Source organism: Protopterus annectens, chromosome 7.part0, assembly GCF_019279795.1.
Source record: "Protopterus annectens isolate FY-2018-M chromosome 7.part0, PAN1.0, whole genome shotgun sequence".
In the NCBI taxonomy this organism is placed as follows: domain Eukaryota; kingdom Metazoa; phylum Chordata; order Ceratodontiformes; family Protopteridae; genus Protopterus; species Protopterus annectens.
Genome location: NC_056739.1, coordinates 433,348,803 through 433,373,047, shown reverse-complemented (window position 1 = coordinate 433,373,047; position 24,245 = coordinate 433,348,803). Strand labels below are relative to the sequence as shown.

General features: G+C 44.3%; 1 protein-coding gene across 1 annotated transcript in view; it reads left to right on the top strand.

The window, feature by feature from the left end:
• The window catches only part of FXR2 (FMR1 autosomal homolog 2), a 1,381,282-nt gene that overhangs the window by 464,423 nt on the left and 892,614 nt on the right, over window positions 1-24,245 (top strand). The gene's annotated exons all lie outside the window — the stretch shown is intronic.

Here is a 24,245-nt window from a genome sequence, read left to right as displayed (position 1 = left end):
CCCCCTGCCAGCCAAACCTTAACAACAGATGCATCAGATTATGCCTAGGGGGCCCACATGGCAGGAAGATGCATTCAGGGCAGATGGGCACCAAATCAAATGCATCTACATATCAACCAGAAAGAGATGCTAGCTGTTCAAAATGCCCTAACAGCCTTCAAGGACTTACTTCATCCAGGACAACTACTGATAAAGATGGACAACACCACAGTCATGTGGTATATAAACAAGCAAGGGGGCACACATTCATACCCCCTTTGCAGATTAGCCATGGCACTGTGGGACACAGCTTTGACCTACCAAATACATCTTCAGGCTCAATTCCTGCCAGGAAAACAAAACACTCTGGCAGATGATTTAAGCAGAAACCTTATGGATCCTCACGAGTGGAAACTAAACCCACAAGTCTTCAGCATGATAACAGAGAAATGGGGGTGCCCAGACATAGATCTATTTGCCTCTCCTCAAAATTATCAACTGAAAGGATTCTGCACAAGGACTTATCACAGACAAGCATGGAAGGTGGACGACCTATCCTTCAGTTGGAAAAAACAATCAGTTTACCTCCTCTGCCTCTTCTACCCAAGGTCCTCCTAAAAGTCAGACAAGAGAAGCCATAGATGATATTAATTGCCCCAGACTGGCCCCGCCAATACTGGTACCCAATCCTAAGGAATTGTCTCAATACCCAGCTTGGACCTTGCCTCAGAAACCACAACTACTGTCCCAGCAAAACAATCAGATCCTGCGCAATCAACTACAGACTCTGAACCTGGCAGCATGGCTAATCCTGTAATCATACAAGCGACACCTCTCAGTAAAGCTGTGATGGATGTCATTTTGGAAGCCAGAAGGCCTAGTACTAGAAAATCTTATGCTGACAAATGGAAGAGATTCTGTGCTTGGAATCAAGTGCAAGGAACTGATACAGCAGAACCACATATTCCTCAGATATTACAATACTTAACTGAGATGCTTGACAAAGACCTATATTTCTCATTAATCAAAATACATGCCTCTGCCATTTTGGCTCATTACAATGCAGAGCCGCCAATCTTTTCTCATCCTTTACTAAAGCAGTATCTTAGAGGAGCCAAAAATTTAAGGCCTCCTAGAAGATGACCATTACCTGCATGGGACCTCAATTATGTGCTGGAAAGCAGAAAAACACTTAATCAGTCCTGGATAAAGTGCCTTTCAGAATGAACATAGAAAAATTCAAAAATAGCTGAAAAAGGCAAGGAATACAAACATTGATAGGGTTGATGAAAGAGGTTTGAATGTAAGAGGAAATGAGAGGCTTAGTGTTTATTCTGTTCACTAATAGGAATAATAAGGTGAGAGAAGTACTAGAGAGAAATTGGAGATTATTGAATGTAGATAATGATATCACCACGATAGCAGGAAACAGGCCAAGATACACATATAGAAATACAAAATCACTTAAGAGATTACTTTGAGTAAGAAAAGATTCATACTGTAAGACATTCAGACAGACGGGACATTTGCTTGTAGGGGCTGCAACCAATGCCCATACATGGTAGGTGATAATACATTTGTTCACCCTGATATAAGACAAGATTATATGTTTAAACAATATGCGGATTGTAAGACAAGGGACTTGGTGTATCTGGCCCAGTGCCAGGTATGCAAGTCCTTCTATGTAGGTAAAACCAATAGGACCCTCAGAGAAAGAGTAAGAGAGCATATTTATGCTATAAACAAAGAAGATGATAACGCATTAGCTAAACATGTGTTAACCTGTGGTATGACACGCATTTAAATTTAGAGCATTAGAATTGATTAAGAAATCAGGCAGGTTAGGGAATGTTAAGACTTACACGGAGGGTAGAGAAAGTAGAGGGATAATACGCTTGCAAGCACATAAAATGAGTGGACTGAATGACAGGATGACATTAAAACCTTTTTTATCAGCCAAACCACATTGCACATTAGTTACTTTAAACAGAAATTTAGTTTACACAGCTTTATGTGAATGATTTTTAGACGTATGCATACATATACACTATTTTTAGTTAGTTGTTAGAATGAACTACATTATATATTTAATTTTATATAACAATGTGTGTATTTTTTGTGACATTTATAAATATATGTATTGCATTAATATCTATATATTGTATCTGCGGTGGTGGTGCTGCGGTAGCGTTGTCGCCTCACAGTAAGACGCTGACCAGTTAGACTCTCAGCTAGAGCGTCTTCTGCGTGGAGACATGCGTGAATGGGTGTACCTTCGTGGAAGGTTGTGCGTTAGGGCTGGCAACTCAGCACGTAAAAATCAACTGCCAATCATTAGCGGACCAGAGTCCCGCTGTGGCGACCCCTAACCGGGAAAAGCCGAAAGACACAACAACAACATTAATATCTATATATTGAATGCACAGGTGTCTTACAAGTGTTCCTTATGATGAATGCCTTACATATGTATATACTTCGAAGAATGTTGTTTTTAAAGCATGTCTTTTTAAATTTTAACATGATGTCATAATTGTTTCTGTTGAACCATAGGCCAGAAGGATTTGAATTTACTATTTATGGTTGGCAGTTAATGGTTTTTATTTAATGTCTGATGAAAAGTTGTGATAACGTGAAAGCACTCACTGTTTTTCTAATCAGTTGGATTAAAAGTTCGTTTTATAGGATTATCTGCTTTGGTGTTGCCTTTTTCAGCTATTTTTGGATTTTTCTATGTGCTGGAAAAGCTCACCCTGCCTCCATTTGAACCAGCTGCTACTGCTGATATAAAGTTCTCATCATGGAAGACAGCTCTGCTACTAGCAATTACTTCAGCAAGAAGAGTTTGAGCTACAGGCCCTCATGGCTGTGGAGCCTTTTATCATGTTGTACTCAGACAGGGTGTCTCCAAGGACAAATCCTACTTTTATGCCTAAGGTCGTTTCCAGTGTGGCTCTTAACCAAACAATTAATCTGTCAACTTTTTTATCCAAATCCGCAGAACAAAGGGGAGAGAATTTGGACATACACAGACAGCTAAGGTTCTGCTTGAGCAGGACTACAGCTCTAAGAAAAATTGAGCAGTTACTAGTGTCATATTCTGCAGGATCAGAAGGAAAGGCTATTTCAAAGCAGACAATTTCAAAGTGGATAAGCCATTGCATCCGTTTCTTCTACTTACACCATGGCAAATGTGTGCCCAAGGGCATTAGTTCTCACTCCACCAGAGCGGCAGCTACTTCACCAGCCTTTCTCAGAGGAGTACCAACCAAGGACATTCTAGAGGCTGCTACTTGGAGTTTGTTCACACCTTTACAAAGCATTGCCATTTCCTGTCTACTGTAAGTCCAGGGCAGGCTTTGCCACTGTAGGCCTGCATGGCCTTATAGTCTCACTTAATGTTGTTTAGCTCCAGCCTCCCAACCATAGCTTTGGGATTCTACCCAAATGTAATGACTGCAGCAGTGAAACACGAAGCACATTGTACAGTTGTGTACACTTAAAATGTAGATGTTCGAGTGGATTCACTGTTGCAGTCCAGGTTACCCTCCCACCATCACCCTGTCATTCTGCAGTTCATCTTTCCTTCTCTGTCTTCTACAACGTATGTGATGTATTTGCTTGTAGATGAAGGTAAAGTTTATATTGATGCATGTGTGTGTATATATGTATATATATATATATATATATATATGTATATATATACGTGTAATTATATTTTGCTACCTTTTCTGGGGGCAGCTGACCTCGGGGGCAAGAAAAACTAAAGAAAATGGCGTTGGCTGCATGTTTTATACCCCTGATGACCTGACGTCATGGAAGAGGAGACAGCAACTGACGCAGGACCCAAGACTTTGGAATTCAGGCCGACTGAGGGCAACCTGCCAGCAGATTACCCAAATGTAATGACTGCAACAGTGAATACACTCCAGCATCTCCATTTATGGTAAGTGTACACAACTGTACTTTCTCTGCATTGCCCTTTGGCTTGTCTACTGCGCCCAGGGTATTCACAAAATGCCTGGCTCCAGTAATTGCATTTTGCAAGCAAAGAAATATTCAGATATATCCATACCTGAACGATTGTCTAATTCGGGCAGAAAACCAGGCCATTCTTTTAAAACATCTGACGTTTGTAAAAAGACTTCTAACCTGTCTAGGGTACACCGTAAACGAAAAGCAATCTCAACTGGTACCTTCTCAAAAAATTACATTCCTGGGTGCAAGCTTGAATACAACTGCCCAGATGGCTTTCCTTACACCAGAAAAACAAATTCATTTGGTGACTTACTTCAAACCCTGCCATCTGCAAGGCAAATACTGCAAGCCTTGGGGTTCATGGCCTCATGCATTCTTCTAATTCCATATGCAAGACTGCATGTGAGGAAACTTCAGTGGTACTTAAAAAGTTTATGGAGTCAACATTGTCACAGCCTGGAAACAATGATTCCTATCGTACCTTTCCTGCGCCTAGAGTTCCTATGGTAGGCAGAGGCCTGCCACCAAAACAAGGGACTGCCATTCACACCACACCCTGCCACCCAAACCCTAACTACAGACGTATCAGACTATGCATGGGGGCTTATCTGGTAGGGAAGTGCATTCAGGGTAAATGGAGCCCAAATCAAATGCATCTTCATATCAATCAAAAAGAAATGCTAGCTGTACAGAATGGACTGACAGCCTTCAAGGACTACCTTCATCCAGGACAATTACTGATAAATACGGACAACACCACGGTTACATGGTACATAAACAAGCAGGGGGGTACACATTCCTACCCCCTCTGCAGACTAGCCATGGCATTGTGGAACACGGCCTTGAGCTACCAAGTTACAACTACAAGCTGAATTCCTGCCAGGAAAGCAGAATGTTCTGGCAGACGAACTAAGCAGATATCTCATGGACCCACACAAATGGAAACTGGAACCACGGATTTTCAACATGTTGACACACAAATGGGGGGAGCCCAGACATAGATCTTTTTGCCTCACCCCAGAACTACCAGTTGGACAAATTTTGCACAAGAACTCATCACAAAAAAGCCTGAAAAGTGGATGCTCTGTCCTTCAGCTGGAAAAACCTATCAGTCTATACCTTTCCCCCTCTGTCTTTGCTCTCCAAAGTTCTACTAAAAGTCAAACAGGACAAACCAAAAATGATTTTGATTGCTCCAGACTGGCCTCGCCAACACTGATACCCACTCCTGCGCAGTGTGTCACACACTTCTCCGTGGCACCTGCCTCAGGCACCTTCCTTACTGTCTCAGCAGGAGAACCAATTTCTGCACCCTCAGCACCAAACATTGAATCTTGCAGCTTGGCTGATCACTTAAATTCACCCTTAGCATCCCTCAGCAAACCTGTGATGGATGTCATTTTGGAGACTAGAAAACCTAGTACTAGAAAATCTTACGCTGACAAATGGAAAAGATTCTGTGCCTGGAATCAATCTCAAGGGATGAGCACAGCAGTCCCCAATTTACCTCAGATTTTGCAATACTTAACTGAGATGCTTCACAAAGGCCTGTCTTTTTCTTCCATAAAAATCCATGCCTCAGCCATTTCAGCTCATTACAACATAGACCCCCCCCCCTCTTCTCTCATCCTCTTCTAAAGCAGTATCTCAGAGGGGCCAAAAACTTGAGACCACCCAGGAGAGCTCCAACCCCTGCCTGGGACCTTAACTTTGTATTGGAGAAACTCATTCTACCTCCTTTCGAGCCAGCTACAACTGCAGACTTAAAAATTTCTTTCATGGAAAACAGCCTTCCTTTTAGCAATCACTTCAGCTAGAAGGATTTCTGAATTACAGGCCCTTATGGCAGTGGAGCCTTTCATCATCTTTCATGCGGACTGGGTGTCACTCAGGACCAATCCGTCATTCATGCCCAAGGTGGTATCCAGTGTGGCTCTTAATCAGTCCATTCATTTTCCAACTTTCTTCCCCAATCCACAGAACAAGGAAGAGCGGATTCCGCATTCATTGGATGTACACAGACAACTCAGATTCTACTTGGACAGGACTAAATCTTGAAGAAAATCTGAACTGCTGGTAGCATTTGCTGCAGAGGCAGAAGGGAAGCCTATTTCAAAGCAAACCATTTCTAAATGGTTAAGCCATTGTATTCATTTCTGTTATAAGCACCATGGAAAACCTCTCCCACAGGGGATCAGATCTCATTCCACCAGGGCTGCATCTACTTCAGCAGCTTTTCTCAGAGGTGTTCCTACCAGGGATATTCTAGAAGTTCAGTTCATACTTTCACCAAGCATTACCACTTACCAATTTCCTCTAAATCCAGAGCTGGCTTTGCCACTGCTGTTTTGCAGGGCCTTATAGCTGGTCCTAATGCTGTATAAACCCATCCTCCCAATCTTAGCTTTGGGAATCTACCCAAATGTAATGACTGCATCAGTGAAACATGATGAGCATAGTACAGTTGTGTACACTTACACTAACATCTACATTTATGTATTCACTGTTGCAGTCCTGGTTACCCTCCCTTCAGCCCCCTGTTTTTCTTTTACTATACCTCTTCTTTCTTTTGCTATGCTTAAAAGCCTTTTTGGTGTATTTGCTTTTGTTTAATGGCATCTGCTGCATGTTTTATACCCCTGACGACCTGACGTCATGGAAGAAGGGACAGCAACCGACGCAGGACCCAAGACTTTGTTAATCAGGTCAACTGAGGGCATCCTGCCAGCAGATTACCCAAATGTAATGACTGCAACAGTGAATACACTCGAACATCTACATTTATGGTAAGTGTACACAACTGTACTGTTCTCATCCCCCTGCACCCAAGAGTCCAGACAGGTTCCAGAAGGTTCCTGAGGACAGGAGGTACTTATGTAAATGCCCTCTTGCAGACCCAACTGTGATCTCCTTGTCTGCTGATAAAACTTCAGACTTACTGCCCTCCACCATTCTTCCCTCTGATAAAGACAGCACGATGATGGAGAGAATTGGGGAAAAAGGTATACAGCTCTTCCATTCTGGCCTTTAGGGACCATTAACTGTCAGACACACGTGTCCAAGTATATTTTGGCTCTTCTTTAGTAAGCCTCCAAACTGCTGACAGATCTCCCAGACTCTGCAGCAAAAACCCAACTCTCTTCCCTTTTGGAGATTTCATCCCAGATAACTAGACATTCCATTAAATGCAGCTATGATGCAGCAGAGGTGTCTGCAAGATCGACTGCTTCTGGTTCTGACCTCTGGAGATTTTCCTGGCTGAGATTACAGACTTTGCCTGAGGACTCCAAGGCAAAGGTCATGGATGTACCTTTGGACAATGCTGCCTTGTTTTGTTCTAATGCTGCAGCCCTTTTCAAAACACTTCAAGAGAAAGGGAAAACTTCAGGAGCTTAAACATATCTTTGTCTCTCCTCTCTTGTTCCAAAATTTCATAGGAACGACCCTTCTAGAGCAAATTTTGCTAGAAGGAAAACTCATACTCCTTCCCAACAACACAAGAGTACAAGCATGCAGATGCCTCCTAGGTCCCAGTCTGTCTACTCAGAGGACCCTCCTTTCCATACAAGCCAGGTAGTCTGTGACTATCTGGCAGCACTCTCAGAAATTCCCCTTTCCCAGCTAGATAGTCACAGACTAGCTGGGAAAGGGGAATATCTGGTAACACTCTCAGAAATCCCCCTTTCCCAGCTTCTTTCTCATTTCCTCTCAGATTGAGAAAGCATTATCTCAGACAAATGGGTCCTGTCTGTTCAGAAAGGTTATTATATGACTTGGATAACCATTCCACCTTTCATGTGAATTCCGCAACCCCCAAAGGAATCGGATCCACCTTTTCCCTCAAGTCATTCAAAACTTCAAAGCACAAAGAAACATTCAGGAGGTTCCTGCTTCAGAAAGAGGAAAAGAGTTCCTTTCCAGAATGTTTCTAGTTCCCAGGAAAGATGGCCCTTGGAGACCAATTTTAGGCTTGGCCCAACTCAATCTATTCCTTCATGTACCCACCTTTAGGATGCTCACCCTGCAAACTCTGTTCCCACTACTGCTACGTCGTCAAGCTTACCTGGTGGTCTTAGACATAAAGGATATTTACCTCCACATTCCCATCCACTCTCTCCAGGAAATTCTTATGTTTTTCTGTTGCTTCCTCTCATTTTTAGTTCTTTGCTTTGTCCTTTAGAGTCTCTATGGCTCCAAGGGTATTCACTAAGTGCTTGGCTCCTGTCATTGCCTTTTGCAAACTCCAGGGTATTCCCTTGTACCCTTAACTGGATGACCTGCTAATTCAAGCAGAACACCCAGTCATCTTGCAACAGAATCTTCAAGCCACCATTTCCATACTCCCAGCTTGGGGTTCACCTTCAACTACAGCAAGTCTTTTTGACACCATCTCAGGATTGGGTTTCCTTAGGTTGCAGGATAAGGACAGACCTTATGATGGCCTTTCTACCCCCACAAAAGATGCAGTCTGTGCAGTCTTGCTTTCTACAGTCGCTTCCACTGTCCTCTCCGACTGCCAGGGAATTCCTCAGGATGCTAGGGTTTATGGTTTCAATTATACCAATGCTACCCTTAGCCAGGCTTCATATGTGGAAAATCCAGTGGTATTTGAAAACACTCTGGTCACAGCATGCTCATCCTCTAGAATTTGTACTTTCACTTCTTCCCTGCATGAAGAAAGAATTGTTTTGGTGGAGTCAGCAAATCTCCCACAGTCCAGAACTCCCCTTGCAGCCACTACCTCCAGTTCAGGAACTGTTCACAGATGCTTCAGGTCTGTGGTGGGTGGCAACTCTAAGAAACCTAAAAATACAAGGTATTTGGTCTCCGTGCATAAGGAAGCAACACATCAACATCAAAGAGTTGAGGGCTTTGATTCTGGCCCTTCAAGCCTTCAGAACATCTCTTCCAGGTCCTTTGAGACTATTCACAGACAACACCACTGTTCTCTGGTATGTGAGCAAGTGGGGGGGGGGGGGGGGGTCAAAATCTTACCTACTTTGCAGGTTACCAATCAAAGCCTGGGAGATTGTTCTGCAAGCAAAGGTAACTTTGACAGCTGTTTACATTCCATCGGCTCAAAATATTCAGGCAGAGACACTGAGCATATTCATGATACAGGCCCACGAATGATTGATCCACGGGGATGCGGTTCTGGACATTATCCACCAGTGGGGTATGTCTCAAATTAGACCTCTGCCTCCCCTATGAACAGGCAACTTCCAGAGCTCTGTGCCATGGTCCCTCACCCTCTGGTCTGGAAGGTAGACGCCCTTTCTTTCTCATGGAAGGGAATGTTTCTTTATGCATACCCCCGGTCTAATTCAGAAGGTCCTCCTGAAGATTCAGAAGCACAAATAAAAAATATTGTCAGTGACCCCCTTTTGGCCAAGACAGCATTTGATGATCATTGCGTTTCACTGTTGCAGTCCTAAGCAATGGGTTATCCGGCTCCCAGTAGCCCTCGATAGGCCAGAATACCAAAGGTAAGTAACAATGATGTCAGCTGTCATCGGTTGTAAAGGACGTCAGGGCGTCCGATACAAAAGGAGTTTGCCAACGTCACTTCCTCAGTCTTCCTTGCCGGAGCCCGAAGCAGAAGTATTTCATGCACGAGTGCCGGGCAGCAGTTTACCTTTTGTGTTTCCGACTACAAAGTTGAAGTCAGCTACAGCCAAGTACCCCATTGGGGATCCTCTTTTCTTGCCTTAACGAATGTCAGAAAAGGTTAATAATTGTCTTACCTGTGGAAAGCAGATTCCCCATAGAGATTTTCATTCCTATTGTATTATTTGTTTAGGCCTTGACCACGACGTTCCTAATTGTGATAGCGAAGCATTTTGGAGTTTGGTCTGTTTGTCGGTATGGTGTCTGCTGGTCTTCAGGCTTTGGATATCCCCGAAGAAGCATAAGGTAAGGACCGCGACAGGCTTCCAAAGATAAAGTCCTCTGATGATAGGTTAGTCGTCAGTCATGCGGTAGCCACTGAGGCGCCTTTGCAGCCCCTGCAGTCCGCAGATTTTCAACCGCAGGCCTCAGTTGAGACCATTTCTGAGGTCCCAAGGCCTTTGGTGTCCATTTTGCCTTCTGACCTTCCACCTGTTGCCTCTTCAGCTGAGCCGCGAAGCTCACTCCGGTGTCCGAGACCTCAGTTCTTCATTTAGACAGCAAGCTCATACCGACGACTTCGGCTGCAACTTCGGCGGTTGCCAGGCCTCCTGAGTCCTTTAGACTTGCAGGTAAATCTTCCAGTCGTAAGCCTGTGAAGAAGTAGGCTCCAGTTTCCTCTCGTTCCACTCATTCTCAAATATTTAAAATGGCTGATGACCTTTTGACTCTTATTAGGGGTTTACAGCCTCCTCCTTCAAAAAGAGGTAGGGATGTCTCTCCTGAGGCTTTGTCCTTTTCAGGTTCAGATATTTCTAGTATTTCTGTGGATGAAGAAGAAGTTTCTCATGCTTTCTCTCCTTTTGAGGATTCAGATGCAGAGGAGTCCATCCCTTCTGCTTCTCCTCCAGAAGATTTCTCTTTTGGTGATACTTTAAATACTCTCAGGGAACATTTTTAAATGGGAAAGTCAGGATTACCCCCTTTCTAAGAAAAGGATTAAGGAGTTTTTTGGTTTGCCTCAGCATAAGCCTTTGGCTATTCCTCCTGTGTTGGAAGTGGTTGATGTTTTTCTGGAAAATTCCTAGACTCCAAATTCGGTTCCTCCTGCTCCCAGGAAACCTGACAGGTACTATAGAGTTCCTGATTCTTATTTGTTTCTTTTCAGGAATCCGTTGGCTGATCCAGAGGTTGTTTCTCAAGACCCTAATGGAGTTAAAGCCACTGTTACTAAAAATCCTGTTCCTTCTGACAGGGAATCCAGGAACCTAGATAGGTGGGGTAAAAAGGTTTATACCTCTGGCACTCTTGCTATTAGGTCTACTAATTGTCTTTTTCATATGCTGAAGTACCAGCAGCACACCTTGGAAAGCTATTAAATCTAGGCTAGCAAGTGTGCCTCATTTGGCGTAGAGTAAGGATATGCAGAATTTGCTGAATTCTGCCAGTCTAGTCAGGCATTTTTTACATTGTGGCTTTGACATTCTAGAAGCCTCCTGTAGGGCTACAGCTATTGGCTCTGTTAGAAGGCACGCTTGGCTCAGGGAGAAGCCTCTACCAGAGCCTGTTAAGGCTAAGCTTTTAGATGTACCTTTGCATAAGGACGGTCTTTTTGGCAGCAAAGCAGAGGAAGTGCTCAAGAAGATGGAAGACAAGGCCAAGTCTATGCAGACAGACTTTCTGCAAGTTCAGCCTCCTCGCTTTAGCAGGAATTACCCTTCTAAGCACTGGACGTTCCTTGATACTAGCAGACAGTGCCGTTCTAGGACTAGAGGTTACAAGTCTAGGGGGCAGGGGGCTACCCCTCAAAGGTCTTAAGCGTTGGCAGGCTTCCTCTTCCAAGGCGGGAAGTTGTAAACCTGCATCTCAATCTAAATATTATCAATTACTCTAGCCAACTTCTGCCTGTTCTTGCCTGCCCAGAGAGTCCTTTAGGGGGAAGGTTAGCCCTGTTTGCAAATGTTTGGGCCAGCATCCCGGACGACAAATGGGTACTCAGAACTGTATCCCTAGGGCTCAAGTTTTCTTTCCACACCTTTTGAGTACCCAAAGGATTCCCGGATGCTCCTCCAAACCAAAGGGCAGAAGTAGAAAAGCAAATTTTGTCTGTCACACCTGGGAGCAATAGAATCAGTTCCTGCTCAGCAGGTAGGCCAGGGATTCTATTCCAGACTTTTCCTAGTTCCAAAAAAGAAGGCACCTGGCCTGGATCTATCCATTCTGAACACTTTCTTGATAATTCCAAAGTTCAAAATGCTCACTCTGCATCAGTTACTGCCAATGTTAGAAAATAATTCCTGACTGGTAACATTGGATCTCAAAGAAGCTTATCTGCACATTCCCCATCAGGGAATGTTGTAGGCAATACCTTCGTTTCAGGGTGGGCAAGCAACATTATCATTTCTCTGTGCTGCCCTTTGGCTTATCTACTGCTCCACTCATTGCTTTTTGCAGGCAAAAGAAAATTCAGAATTATCCATACTTGGAAAATTGTCTAATTCAAGCAAATTCTCAGGAACAGCTGCTAAAGGGTCTAGAATTTGTAAAGACTCTTCTCTCTTCCCTGGGTTACACACTCATCATGGAAAAATATAAAATGGTGCCATCCAAAGAGATTACATTCCTGGGAGCGAGTCTAAACACAGCCACCCAGATGATTTATCTCACCCAGGAGGAGCAGACAACTCTTTCAATTTACTTCAAGGATTTGGCAAGCCTGTCCCAGCTCCCCTGCAAGGAAATACCTGCAAGCTCTGGGATGCATGGCCTTTTGCATTCTCATGATTCCATGTGTAAAACTGCATATGAGGAAATTGCATTGGTGATTCAAGAACACTTGGTGTCAACACACACAGGTCCTGGATGTGATAATTCCTCTGCTTCCATGTCTGTGGACAGAGTTTCTTTGGTGGGCAACAGCCTGCCTACAAAACAAAAGGCATGCTTTTTCGCCCACCCCCAGCGCTCAAGTTCTTACCACAGACGCATCGGACTACGCCTGGGGAACTCACCTGGAGGGCAGATGCATACAGGGAAGTTGGAATGCTCATCAGATGCACCTGCACATAAATTTGAAGGAGTTGATGGCAGTCCAGCAGGCTTTACTAGCTTTCAAGCATCTTCTTTCTCCAGGGATCCTTCTTGTCAGGACAGACAACACCACAGTTATGTGGTACATCAACAAGCAGGGAGGGACTCATTCTTACCTCCTGTGCAGACAGAGCATGAGTGTTTGGTCCATAGCAGCATACCTGGGCCTGCATCTCCTAGCTCAGTTTCTTCCAGGAAAGTTCGATGTTTTGGCAGACCAGTTGCGCAGACGGACCCTGGATCCTCACAAGTGGCAGCTGAATGGAGCAGTTTTTTTTACAGCATCATTCATCGTTGGGGCACTCCTCGAGTGGATCTCTTCTCCTCTGCAGACAACCATCTTCTACCTTTTTTTTTTTTTTTGCACAAGGCAGCATCACAGAAGAGCCTGGAGAGTGGATGCTCTGTTCTTCCCTTGGACGCTGCTGTCAGTTTATGCCTTCCCTCCTCTTCCCTGCCTATTATTGAAGATCAGGAACGAATGACCATGGACTATTCTCATAGCTCCGGACTGGCCCAGGCAGCATTGGTATCCACTGTTTTGCAGTATCTCCCAGTTACCTCCTTGGCATCTTCCTCTGAGGCCAGATCTTTTGGTTCAGGAAGGGGGAAATGTTCTACATCCTCATCTTCAGTCTCTCCATTTGGCAGCTTGACTCATTGTATGAATCCATTTTATTCTTTTTCTATGTCCCAGCAGGTGGTTGACATGCTGAAGGAGGCCAGGAGGCCTAGCACTAGGAAGTCTTATGTTGGCAAATGGGAAAGATTCTCTCTTTGGATGCAGGCTAGAGGGGAATCTTCTTCTCAGCCTACCCTTCTCTCTGATCCCCAAATACCTGGCTGATTTGCTTCAGGGTGGTCTTTCTTTTTCCTCTATCAAGATCCATGCTTCAGCCATTTCTGCTCATTGTTCTTTTGAACAACCCATTTTCTCATCCTCTGATGAAAATGTTTCTCAGAGGTGCTTGCAACTTAAAACCTCCCAGAAGGTCGCCTACTCCGGCCTTGGATCTTAATTTTGTTCTAGAGAAACTCACTCTTCCTCCTTTTTTAGCCAGCTGCCACTGCAGATTTAAAGTTTCTCTCGTGGAAGACTGCCTTCCTCTTGGCTATAACTTCAGCAAGGGGGGTTTTGGAGCTGCAGGCTTTGGCTGTGGAGCCTTTTCTTATTTTCCATGCAGATAGGGTCTCTCTGAGAACCAACCCCTCCTTTATACCTAAGGTGGTTTCTAGCCTGACTCTTAATCAGTCCATACACCTTCCTACCTTTTTTCCTAATCCTCGAAATAGAGGTGAGAGGATACTACATTCTCTTGATGTGCATAGACAGCTCCGGTTTTACCTGGACAGGACTAAAGACCTTCGGAAAGCAGCTCAGCTATTGGTCAGCTTTGCCCTTTGGAGCCCAGGGCAAGGCTGTTTCTAAGCAAACCATTTCTAAATGGATTGCTCATTGTATTATTTTTTGTTGTTCCTTTCATGGCAAGGTTCCTCTTCTAGGGGTTAGGACCCACTCAACTAGAGCAGCCTTTTTAAGGGGTGTCCCTACTAAAGACATTTTGGAAGCTGCCACATGGTCTTCTGTTCACACTTTCACAAAGCATTATAATTTGCCTTTGTTTTCAAAAGCCAGGGCAGGGTTTGCCACTGCTGTTCTGCAGGGCATTATCTCCAATCCTTGATTCTGTTGGTTCCTCCTCCTTTTCTCTGGGCTTTGGTAATCAGTCCATTGGTTAGGACTGCAACAGTGAAACACGATGAATATAGTACAGTTGTGTACACTTGCCATAAGTGTAGGTGTTCAAGTGTATTCACTGTTGCAGTCCTGCTTTCCCTCCCTCCTTCCCCCTTTTTTCTCTTTTCCTAAGGTACAGGCTAAATTTAGTTTAAGCCTTGTTTTCTGGGGGCTTCTGACTGTTTTGGCAAGAAAGACTGAGGAAGTAACGGCTGCCTCCTTTTGTATCGGACGCCCTGACGTCCTGTACAGCCGACGACATTTTTACTTACCTTTGGTATTCTGGCCGATCGAGGGATCTAAGAGCAAGATAACCCATAGGTTAGGACTGCAACAGTGAATACACTGTAACATTCTGCATTTATGGTAAGTGTACACAACTGTATTTTCCCTCTTCTGCAATTAGCCAAGGGCAATCATCACAAGTTACCTCACAGGGTGGATCTACTCACACAAGACAAAGGGATCTCTCATTCTTCTGCATTTATCAATACTGAATCTGACCCTGTGGGTGATATTTTTCTGATCCCTTTCAGAAACCTTTTCTCTGAGGACATGCTTCTTGTCTTGCAGGAGGCCAGGAAACCTACCACAAGGAGATCCTCCTTATCCAAATGAAGTATATTCTCCATCTAGTGTCTTAACTCATTACATCCGAGTGATGCCTCCAGGTGCATCTGCAGTTAACTCCTACTGACACTTCTAGGCGTTTAATATTGCTTATTCATATTTGCATCAGTAATTCCAAAACCATGCTATCTACAAGGTTTTAAAAGATTTCACCTTAAAGCTTACACAATAGCAAACTCAACTACATTAGTATGTGACCTCTGTCTGGTGCAGGTAAATAGATATCAGCTGTTGATCTGATATCAATCTTCATTCATTCTTGACTGATAGGTTCGGTTCAGACCTCTCGGAATCAACTTGGCTGTTATACATAGCTCACGCCAGTTAAAAGCTCTTGAGCTAAGGCTCTACCCACAGTGCCTCTCTTCTCATTACCTTAGATCTCATTTGCTGCTTAGAAAATTGGATGCATCAGCCAATGCTCTCTAAGTGCTTTAAATTTCCTTTTCTAAACTCTGCTTAAAAATCGTTGCTAGAAAGGTTCGTGAAATTATTTAGTGAGTGTGTTTCTGGATGTTCTTAATCTCACATTGCTGCAGTCCTTACATATGGGTAGTCCACTGTCCTCGGTCGGCCCGAATACCAAAGTATAAGGCTGACGTCGGTCAAGGCGCTTAAAACTGACATCAGGACGTCAGGGTACAAAAGCGCATGACCGACGTCATTTCCTCAGTCTTTTTTGCCGCATGGTCCGATGCAGAAGCAGCGTTGCAAGTGCCGTTCGGCGTTCTGAAATTTTTCGAATACGGAGTTTCAGACCGAATCCAAGTTGGCTAAGTACCCCGTTGGGGAATATTTTGGTTTTTTCTTGCCTCAGTGTTTTACCGGATGTCAGAAAAAGTGAATAACTGTATTTCTTGTGGGAAACAGATACGCATAGAGATTATCATTCTTTGTGTATTCCTTGTCTGGGGCCTGAGCACGGCGTTGTTGGGTGTCGCTTTTGTGCTAGGTTCAATAACGCACTATTAAGCGGAGGTTAGATTGTGCTAGGCTGGTCTTTGGGAAGCGGTGCAATTATAATATGCCGTCGGATTCTCCGGCCCGCTTCTCTTGAAGCGCAAAGACAAAGCAGTTAAACTCAGGCAAGATGAGTCGTCCGTTCTGGACGCCGGTTCTTTAGAGGCTTCAATGGAACCGGTGGTTCCGACGGAGACCTCTCTGGAGTCTCAGGGGGAGACTTTGATTTTGCAGGAGGTGGTCTCTCAGGAGGCAGGTCAGGCTGAAGGGGCTTCTCAAGTTACTGTACTCCTCTCCCTTCCTAGGGTGGTTAGGCCTTCTCCTTCTGTTTCCAAGGCTTCTCCCAGAGGCAGGCCAGTTTTAGCTTCTGTTGGTGTCACTCCTAGTTCAGCAGGGTCTGTGCCTAAGAAGCACATGCTTAAAATGGCAGAAGATTTGATTACTCTGATTAGGGGTTCTTTGCCCCCTCCTGATAAGAGGCCTAGGGTGGAGCCAGAGTTGGGAAGTTTTGAGCAGGCTTCGGATGTTTCAGAGTCTTCAGCTGAAGACCTGCAGGAGTACTCTCCTTATTCTGATTCTGATGCAGATGATTCCACTCCTTCTGCTTCTCCTCCAGAGGATTTTTCTTTTTCAGAGACACTTCATTCTATGAGAGAACATTTTAAGTGGGAAGGTCAGGACTTCTTGGATTCTCGGAAAAGGCTTAGGGAATTTTTGCTGTTACCCCAGCATAGGCCCTTGGCTATACCCCCTGTTCTGGATGTTGTGGAGGATGTGTTTGCAGAGGCTTCTCTTAATCCTGATTCTTTGCCTCCTGCTCCTGTTAAACCGGATAGGTATTACAGGGTGCCTGAGGCTCATAAATATCTTTATAAGAGTCCTAGGGCGGACCCAGAAACTATTAGTCAGGGACCTAAGGGTGTCAAGGCCTCTGTTGTTAAAAATCCGGTTCCTCTAGATAAAGAAGCCAGAGCTTTGGATAGATGGGGAAAAAAGGTCTATACATCTTCTACCTTAGCTATGAGGGCCTTGAATTGCCAGTTTCATATGTTGAAATATCAAAACTTTCTTCTTTCTCAATTGAAGTCTAAGGTGGATGCTCTGGCGGAAGGCATTGAGTGTAAAGAATTACAAGATTTGGTGCATGTCTCTGAACAGGTGGGTAAGCATTCATTAGTGTGGTTTTGATGCTGTGCAGGCCTCGTCTAGGGTGGCTGCCACTGGCTCAGTTCTTCGCAGGCACGCCTGGCTGAAGGATCAGAATTTATCTGACCATGTTAAGACAAGGATTTTGGATGCTCCTTTGCAGTCTGATGTGTTGTTAGGTTCACCTGTGGAGTCAGTCTTGAAGAAAATGGAAGACAAGGCTAAGTCTATGCAGGCTGTTAAAGATTTTTTGCAAGTTCAGCCTCCGAAGTTTAGTAGGAATTGGCCTGCTAAGGGGTGGACGTATCCTTCTTATGATTCTCAGTCTAGGGGTAGATCTAGACGTGGTAGGGGGAGAGCTCAGAGTTCTTTCAGGCCTAGAACGGGGAGTTCACCTGCACAATCTTCGGGTGAGGGCAGGGGCCAGTCCTTTCATAAACAGGCCCAATGACCTACCTTTTCAGCTGCCAGATCCTTCTTGCCTGGCAGCACCTTTGGGAGGAAGGTTAGCAGTCTTCAAGGAAAATTGGATGTTGATTACCCAGGACAAATGGGTATTGGATATCATACACAAGGGTTACCAGTTTTATTTCCATACCTTGCCTCCGTTCAAAGGCATACCGGACATTCCTCCTCAGCAAAGACTAGAGGCTCACAAACAAATTTCTCTGCTACTTCAAATAGGGGCCATACAACCGGTCCCTCTGCCAGAAGTGGGCCTAGGATTTTATTCTCGCCTGTTTCTAGTACCAAAGAAAGGAAACACGTGGAGACCAATTTTGGATTTATCTATCCTCAACACATATCTGGACATTCCCAAGTTCAAAATGTTGACGTTACAACAGCTTTTACCTCTGCTGGGCAAAGATCACTGGATGGTGACTCTGGATCTCAAGGAGGCTTACCTTCATGTTCCTATCAGGCCCAGTTGCAGGAAGTATCTGCGTTTTCGGGCTGGGACTTCACATTATCAGTTCTCTGCATTGCCCTTTGGCTTATCTACTGCCCAGAGTATTCACGAAGGTTCTGGCTCCAGTGGTAGCTTTCTTCAGGCTAAGAGGAATACAAATCTATCCTTATTTGGACGATTGCCTGATTCTGGCCCAAGAAAAGGACGAACTTCTTCATCATCTACAGTATGTGATGGCAGTGTTAAGATGCCTGGGGTATTCTGTGAGCGAAATAAAGTCCAGTCTAGTACCCTCTCAGGACATGTGCTTTCTGGGTGTGAGACTGAATACAGCATCCCAGATGGCCTTTTGACCCCGGACAAACAAAAGAATCTTTCTCTTTACTTCCACCAATTGTCTCGTCAGTCCAGGCTGACTGCAAGGACAGTCCTTCAAGCCTTGGGGTTCATGGCATCTTGTATTCTGGTACTTCCCAATGCCAAACTGCATATGAGGAAGCTACAATGGTATCTCAAGAATGTATGGACACAGCACTGCCAAGATTTGGACACTGTCATTCAGATAATACCTTGCATTCAAAAGGAGTTTTTGTGGTGGGCTCAGGAATGTCACCTAAACAAGGGACTCTCTGTGACCCGGCCAGAGGCGAGTCAGATTTTAACGACAGATGCCTCAGACAAAGCTTGGGGAGCTCATCTAAGCGGAAAATGGGTACAAGACACGTGGCCTGCCAGACTTCAACATCTACATATCAACTTGAAGGAGATGTTAGCAGTCCAATTTGCATTGATAGCTTTCAAGGATTTACTTCTTCCAGGGCAGGTGTTGATTCAAACAGACAACACAACTGTCATGTGGTACATCAACAAGCAAGGGGAACATTCTTATCCTCTGTGCAGACAAGCAATGATTTTGTGGGAGACTGCTCTCAGTTTACAGCTAAATCTTCAGGCAAGGTTTCTGCCAGGAGCACAGAACTCCTTAGCAGATGTGTTGAGCAGACAAATTATGGATCCCCACGAGTGGAAATTGGATCCTCATGTATTTCAGAAATTGACAGTGTTATGGGGAACTCCAGACATAGATCTGTTCGCTTCTCCACTAAATTACCAGCTGCCAAAGTTTTGCACAAAAGGTTTCATCCCACAGCTTGGAAAGTGGATGCTCTCTCATTCAATTGGAGCAATCTTCACGTGTATGCCTTTCCACCTCTGCCTCTCCTCCCAAAGGTACTCCTGAAGGTCAGACAGGACAAGCCAAACATGATTTTAATAGCTCCAGATTGGCCTCGACAGCACTGGTACCCATTACTGAGAAGTCTGGTACGGGAGCCTCCATGGCCTTTGCCTTCGATTCCTCACCTGCTGTCTCAGGAGAACAGTCATTTACTCAATGTCAAACTTCATTCTCTACATCTGACAGCCTGGCATATTCTGTTTTAAACCCTGGAGGGTCTCAGCTTCCACAACAAGTTTTGAATGTTATTTTGGAGGCCAGAAGGCCTAGTACAAGGAAAGTTTACGCAGATAAATGGAGGAGATTTTTATTTTGGAGTACAGCAAAGGACTTTGATTTTTCTAAACCTAATTTAAGTGTTGCTCTTCAATACCTTACTGAGTTATTGGACAAAGGTTTGTCCTTCTCCTCTATAAAGGTTCATGCTGCAGCAATTTCTGCTCACTATAACTGTGTCCCACCATTATTTTCTCAGCCTTTGTTTAAACAATTCTTTAGAGGGGCAAAGAATATAAGACCCCCACGTAGAGCTCCTACTCCTGCTTGGGATCTCAATTTTGTGTTGGAGAAACTCACTCTACAACCTTTTGAGCCTGCAGCATCAGCAGAGTTGAAATATTTATCATGGAAGACTGCTTTTTTGTTGGCCATTACCTCTGCGAGAAGGGTTTCTGAATTACAGGCCCTAATGGCAGTTGAGCCTTTCTTAATTTTCCACAAGGATAGGGTGTCTTTGCGTACTAACCCTTCTTTTATGCCTAAAGTGGTTTCTAGTGTGGCTTTAAACCAAACTATTCATTTGCCTACTTTTTATGCAAACCCCCAAAATAAAAGGGAAAGGATTTTGCACACTTTGGATATACACAGACAGTTGCGATATTATTTGAGCAGAACTAGAGGGTTCAGGCAGTCTCAGCAGTTGTTTGTTTCTTTTGCTTTGGGTTCTCAGGGCAAACCTGTTTCAAAACAAACTATTTCTAAGTGGATTGGGTTTTGTATTGCTTTCTGTTATTCCCATCATGGTAAGGAGATTCCAGCTGGGATTAGGCCTCATTCCACTAGGGCTACTGCCACTTCTACAGCTTTTTTAAGGGGGGTGGCTACTAAAGATATTTTGGAAGCAGCTACTTGGAGTTCAGTGCATACTTTCTCTAAGCATTACCACCTTCCTCTTTACTCTAAATCTAGGGCTGGATTTGCCACTGTTATTTTACAGGGCATTTTGGCAGCGCCTAATGCTTTATAGTTTTGCCATCCTCCCTTTCCTCTGCTTTGGGATTCTACCCATATGTAAGGACTGCAGCAATGTGAGATGAAGAACATAGTACAGTTTTGTACCTACCATAAATGTAGATGTTCGAAGATCCACATTGCTGCAGTCCAATTTACCCTCCCTCCTTCCCCTCTGTTGTTGAAGGTGGTGGTGTAGTTTGTGTTGTACATATTGTAAATATGGTTAGTGCACAGGTGGTTGGTTAGTTTTTGCTGGTTTTTGGCTTTGGCCTTTCTTGTTAGGGCCTTCTGACATCTGGGGCAAGAAAAGACTGAGGAAATGACGGTCATGCGCTTTTGTACCCTGACGTCCTGATGTCAGTTGTAAGCGCCTTGACCGACGTCAGCCTTATACTTTGGTATTCGGGCCGACCGAGGACAGCGGACTACCCATATGTAAGGACTGCAGCAATGTGGATCTTCGAACATCTACATTTATGGTAGGTACAAAACTGTACTTTCTACCCACCCTCCTTTTCTTGCCTTTCGGTAACACTTTTTTTTTACCATTGCTGGTATCAGGCCCCTTCCCTTCTTTTATTTTAAGGTAGTCTTTTATACCATTGTTATCCTCTTTCTTCTTTCCCCATTTTTCCTTTACCCGTTTGGGTAGTTTTTTTATACCATTGTTGGTATATTAAAAAAAAAAATCTATTCCTTCCTGTCTGCTGTGTGTGTATGTATTCGTGACACTAACTTTTTTCAATATGAAAGCAAAAGGGGTCATCTGGATTTAAACAGTGTCAAGACTGTGGCAGAAAGATGCCCAACTCAGCTCTGGGCATCTTTCCTGCATGTATTGTTTGGGTGCCCCTCTTTAGGACTTGACTTGCACTGTTTGTCAGGGCTTTAGTTTGCACGTACATTAGCTGAGAGATGCAACAAACTTGTATTTAAAGACTTATTAAAAATGTCCCTTTTCTAAAGCCCTTCCTAAAGTGGAGACTTTAAAATCTCCTAAACCTGAAGCAAAGAAAAGATGTCACTCCCTGCTGACCTCCCCTACAGCACATGAATCTCCTAAGTCACAAAAAACAGAGGTTCGGATAGTTTCTTCGACACCTAAAGCCAAGGTACCAAAACTGACTTAACTTCACTTATGGCACCGAAAACAACCAAGTCCTCTTCTGTGCCGACAGGCATCGAACAAGTTCAGACAAAAACTTCTTTGGCACAGACAATAGTTTCTGTTCATACTCCAGTATCATCTCATTTGGTTCCACAAACCCCATCCATACATCAACCTGTGGTGCCGAAAGTCTATTTGCTAGTTATTCCCAGGACTAGATATTTCCCCTCAGTGGACCTCTTTCTGGGACAACAACCAAGCCCCTTTATAGAAAGGCCCAAGTCCCCTTCAGGAATGTCAAGCCGTTCCTCCAGGAGTCTATCTGAATTGGACATAGCTAGATTAGTGGATGAACTTTTGGCAGCCAGAGGCCTCCATGCACCATCACAAACCTTTCTCCCACCTGGAGCTATGGCTTATTCTCCAAGGACCCCAGCAGTTTATCTTCCTTCAACCTCTTCAGGGTTTGGACCCCTTTACTTCGACACTCCTGGTGCAAGTTACCTCTGTGCCGATGATGGCTCTCACCCTGGTACCAGATTAGACTCTGTGGTCTTCGGCTCCTTTGGATCCATTCTACACCAGCGACAGTGGTTTGGCTGTTGGCTCCAAGATCCTTGGACCAGTGCCAGTTATTTCCTTGGTGCAGTCTATGGCTCTCGGTGCCATGGCAGATGTTCATGTTTCACTGTCACATTTGGGTTATCTGCTTGCATTAGCCTTCAATCGGCCTGATTATCAAAGTCTTGGGTCCTGCATCGGTTGCCATCTTATATTCCATGACGTCATGTAATCAGGGGTATAAAGCATGCAGTCGATGCCATTACACCAGTCTTACTTGCCATGCAGTGCCCGAAGCAGTTTGCAAGTGCCGGTTGGCCGACTCCTGAAATTTTCGTTTTCGAGTTTCGGATCCGAAGTCTTGAACTAAGCTAAGTACCCCGTTTGGGAATCTTTTTCATGCTCTAAACCAATGTCAGTAAAAGTAAACAATTGTATTTCTTGTGGAAAGCAAATACCTCAAAGATTTTCATTCGTATTGCATTCCTTGCTTAGGCCCAGACCACGATGTACCTCGCTGTCGGTTTTGTGCCTTATTCAAACCTCAAACTATTCATTGTCTGTTTATTTACGCTTCTAAATATTCTGGTACTCTGTTCAGTTATCCAGAAATGGCTTTGGTAAGCCACCTGACTACTGACATTCCAAAAAAAAAACGCAAAGATAAAGACAGAGACAGGCCGCATAGGTCCAAAGCTGCCGATGACGCTTCTCCTAAGCTAGTCAGCAGTTCGCCGGTACTCAGTGAGGCACTTTCACAGCCCCTGATGCCCACTACTTCAGATTCGCAGGCCTCTACTGAGAACCATTCGGAGTCTGGTATGCCATGAGATGCTTTAACTGTGGAACCTGCGGATATCTCTACCTTGGATGGGTCCGGAGCCGCTGTGCAGGCACTGGCTTCTGAGGGTGTATTCAGGCCTACTGACTTGCATATTAAACCAACGCCATCTTCTTCCTAAAACTTGATCCATGCCTAGAAAACCAATGCGCAGACCGCATGGTCAGGTCCCTATGCCTAAAAAACAAATGATAAGAATGGCTGAAGACCTTGTTACTTTAATCAGGAGAAGCCACCCTTCCCCCTCTAAGAGACCTAGGACTGGTTTTCCTTCTGATTCTTCTGATCGGGACACTGAAATTTCTGTTTCCTCTGATGACCAGGATTTACCCTTATCTACCTATGAGGATTCTGACTCAATTCCCTTGCTTCCCCTCCAGAGGATTTCTCTTTTGATGAAACATTGCATACTCTTAGGGAGCATTTTCGCTGGGAAAGCCAGGATTATTCTGACTCCAAAAAGAGGCTTAGAGATTTCTTACTCCTGCCCCAACACAGGCCTTTAGCTATCCCTGCTGTATTGGACATTGTTGATGATGCCTTCTCGGAATCTAGCCTGGCCCCTGACTATTTACCTCCTGCTCCCAGGAAACCTGATAGGTATTGCAGGGTCCCTGACTCTCACAAATTTCTCTTTAAAAGTCCTACTGCAGATCCTGAAACCATTTCACAGGGACCCAAGGGCATTAAGGCTACTGCCAAAAATCATACCCCCTCTGATAGAGATTCCAGGGCACTGGATAGATGGGATAAGAAGGTGTACACTTCTGCAACCTTGGCCATTAGGGCCTTAAACTGCCAGTTTCATATGTTAAAGTATCAGCAGCATATTATTGGATTGCTTATACAGAAAATGATGTTGATTCCTGACTGTGCTGAAAATAAAGATTTACAGGATTTAATGCATTCTGCTGAACAAGTTGGAAAACATACTTTGCAGTGTGGTTATGATTCATTAGAGGCATCTTGCATGGCTACTGTCACTGGGTCTGTACTTAGAAGGCATGCTTGGCTTAAGGAGCAATTTTTGCCAGATCATGTTAAAGCTAAATTGCTGGATGCTCCCTTAAACCAAGACCGCCTGTTTGGCAACAGAGCAGAAGTAGTACTTAAAAAGTTGGAGGAAAAAGCTAAATCTATGCAAAATGTTAAAGATTTCCTGCTAGTACAACCTCCCAGGTTTAGTAGGCATTGGCCCTCTAAGAATTGGTCCTTTCCTGCCTCTTCCAG